The sequence below is a fragment of the Pleurodeles waltl genome, chromosome 7 (assembly GCF_031143425.1).
Source record: "Pleurodeles waltl isolate 20211129_DDA chromosome 7, aPleWal1.hap1.20221129, whole genome shotgun sequence".
Classification (NCBI taxonomy): domain Eukaryota; kingdom Metazoa; phylum Chordata; class Amphibia; order Caudata; family Salamandridae; genus Pleurodeles; species Pleurodeles waltl.
This window is the reverse complement of record NC_090446.1, coordinates 341,777,517-341,781,179: the sequence shown is the minus strand read 5'-3', so window position 1 is coordinate 341,781,179 and position 3,663 is coordinate 341,777,517.

Here is a 3,663-nt window from a genome sequence, read left to right as displayed (position 1 = left end):
GAGTCTCAGGTCCTCCCATCACTTTAGACAGTGGGTTTCTCCACGGGTTGTTGAATCCCAGGGTCCACACTTTCTTGGCATTAGCGCAGCAAATCCCCTTCTTCTCATGGGCATTGACCTACATGGATGACACAGACAAGAAGAGAATATCATGTCCACATGCACCATACCAAAACAAGCAGGGTGAAAATACAAGTAAGTGCAGGTAGCCATACACAGGATTCCTTCAACATCCTCTTCTATGTGGAATGACCATCTGTTTAACTTTGAGACAGGCATACAACATGCATATCCAGCACCAGGTGTTGGCTTCAAACATATGACCAGACCACAAGCATGTCTCTAAACACGGTACATCTGTCAAAGTATTTTTCAAACCGCCTTCAAAAAGAATGTAATACAGTTTGTAGGTGGCTCAGGGTACATACATCACACACTTCCTACTATGCATCAGGACACAAAAGCTAGATATGAACATGTAAACATGTCCATCTACCCACACATATTACCTCAATCCTTCATTAAACCACATTTCTAGAACATCTTCATACACTCAACAATTTAAACCTTGGCATTGCTATGCACTTACGTGCTCCTCTGGTGCACCATAGAGCTGTTCATACAGGGGTAGGACCTCCTCCACAAGCTTGTCCAACTCATGAGGTGAGAAGATAGGAGGCGAGTCACCTATAGGATATGGCATGATTGCTCCCAGAGGCAGTACACAGCAGCTCAGGTCGTGGAGGTCTTGCTGACCGCAGTGTGAGGAGTCAAGTGAGGGAGAAGTTTGAGATGCCAGTCACGTCCGCCACGTACAGGACCGTCACCACCGGTGGATGTTGGCATTGGCCCAAGCCCACCAAAAGGCAGCAATGTGTTCCAATGGCAATGTCCACCTCGGTTGTATCTGCCTACCACCATGACGACATCCGACGGTGGACTTCCGAATGTCCAGTACAGTAGTTCAGGCAGCTGCCATTTTAAGGCTCATAGATGAACTATAAGGTTTAGAAAGGTGTGTCACTAACTGTGAAACGTATCTATGACATTGTGTTCAATGCTGCCTTTATGAAACTTGTAGAAAAGTGCATGTATCATGTAGAATATATTAAATAGCTGTATCATGAGTTATGTACATGAAATAGTATTGTCAGCAGAGTAAAGACAATCTGTAAGTGGTATAGGTGTACCAAATATGTGCAACATGTTAAGTAAGTTACTGTCACATTCACTTGTAGTGGCATGTTTCTCCATTCAAAGAACATGATAGGGGTTATGTGATCTAAATGCAGTTATAAACCAAATGTTGCCTGGGTATGTGCTGACTACAACTTTTTCACAGTTTCATGTGTCAATAAGTAACATTATATGTGACATAGGTGTGATCATACTTATGCTGTACAGATTGGGAGATACACATACATTTGGGTGTTCTCCCACATAGCTACCCTGGCATGAGAAGAGCAAGACATTCTCCAGTGTACTGTCCACTAGCAAACCTGCAGACCATGGAGGAGTGACATGTGATTCAAATCTATTGTCTCGAAAGGCAGACAATCATGGACCTCAGTTGTCAGTTGGAGCCAGATCTGATGCCTGCCATTTGTAATCCCAATAATATATCTCCCATTGTATAAGTCATGTCAGTGCTGCACTTCCTCGCCACTGGGTCCTTTCAAAATACAGTGGCCCTAACTGCAGGGATGTCTCAGCCTATGTTCAGTCTGGTCTTGAAGGCTGTACTGCCTGCATTGTTGAAACACCTGGACAGCTGCATCAGATTTCCAAAACATGAAAATTTGGTCCAGATATTTATGCTTTTGGGACACATTCCACATATGATGGGAGCCATAGATGGCACCCATGTAGCCTTGGTTCCCCCAAATTCCAATGAACAGGTGTATAGGAACAGGAAAGAGTTCCACTCCATCAATGTCCAAGTGGTCTATTTAGCTGACAACCACATTTCACAAGTTTGTTCAAAGTATCCGGGCTCGGTCCATGATTCCTTCATCATGTGGAACAGCAATATCCTTCTGTTGATGACACAACAATACACAGAGAGGGCCACATATTTCATGTGTGTCTGTAACTTATTTCTGCTACCAGATATGTGGGTGCCCAAGATTTATGTTTGGCTTGTTGTAACTATTCTTTACAGGGGACTCTGGCTACCCAAACTGTTATTGGCTGTTGACACCAGTGAGGTACCCAACCACACCCGGGGATGTCCGCTTCAATGAGGCCTACGGAAGGACAAAGCGTGTTGTAGAGCAGACTTTTGGGCTCCTGAAGGCAAGATTTTGCTGCATCGATAAGTCTGGAGGATCCCTCCTCTACTCACCCCAAAAAGTATGTCAAACTATTGTTCCCTGCTGCATGGTCCACAACCTTGCCCTGAGATGTCAGATAACATTCGTACCAGATGAGGGTGAGCCAGCAGTTCCTGTGGGTGGAAATGCAGGTTTGCCAAACGAGGATGAGCATGAGGAGGATGAAGCTGGAGATATTGGGCTGATCTGATCAATCAGTACTTCACCTGACTTAAGGTAAAGTGAATCAATGGGCGATTGGTGAGGTTAGGAATCCCTGATAAGGTTCTTAGTATGACCATCAGAGAAGTCATAAGTGGCTCCAAAGCCCATGACTCAGATATGCAGGCAGATTGTTACATTAAGTTGTGTACAGACATGTCAAAAACACAGGTCCTCATTATGACATTGGCAGTAAGTCCCACTTACTGCCATGCGGACTGCCACCAACATACCACCACTGCGGCGGTATACCACTACCCATATTATGACCCACACTTAGCAATCCGTCACTATACAGCCACACACTCAAGTCCGCCAGCCCAAAGGTCAGTGATACACTGGCAGTAGCAAAACCCACACTGTTACGCCAACAGAACTACGTCCACAGCATTATGACCCACGAATCACTGCGGTGAACATTCAACAGCGGTAAACCATTGGCAGTGCATACCGCTGCACTCAAAATACACACACATACAAAACAACACTAAATTGGTTAATTTGAATAACACACACCTGACACACATCCACACACCCACAACACTATAAAACACACCCCCACATCACCCATATCCCTTTACGACCAGCAAAAATTGTCACTAGAGAAAGATACAGCAAGAGCACCCACTCAACCAGAGCCAGAGTACACCATCACCCATACACCATCCATGCACCTCACAGCACACACCCCAACACATCACCCCACACACCCTCACACACACCACTCACACTACACCCATGGCACCACGAAGACACCCCAGGTTCTCAGAGGAGGAGCTGATGGTCATGGTGGAGGAAATTATCCGGGTAGAGCCACAGCTATTCGGATCACAGGTGCAGCACACATCCATCACTAGGAAGATGGAGCTATGGCGGAGAATAGTGGACAGGGTCAATGCCGTGGGACAGTACCCAAGAACGAGGGATGACATCAGGAAGAGGTGGAACGACCTACGGGGGAAGGTGCGTTCCGAGGTAGCAAGACACCAGAGAGCAGTACAGAGGACTGGTGGTGGACCCCCGCCTCCTCCCCCACAACTACCAACATTGGAGGAGCAAGTCTTGGCAATCATGCATCCTGATGGCCTGGCAGGAGTAGCAGGAGGATTGGACTCTGGTAAGTCAAATC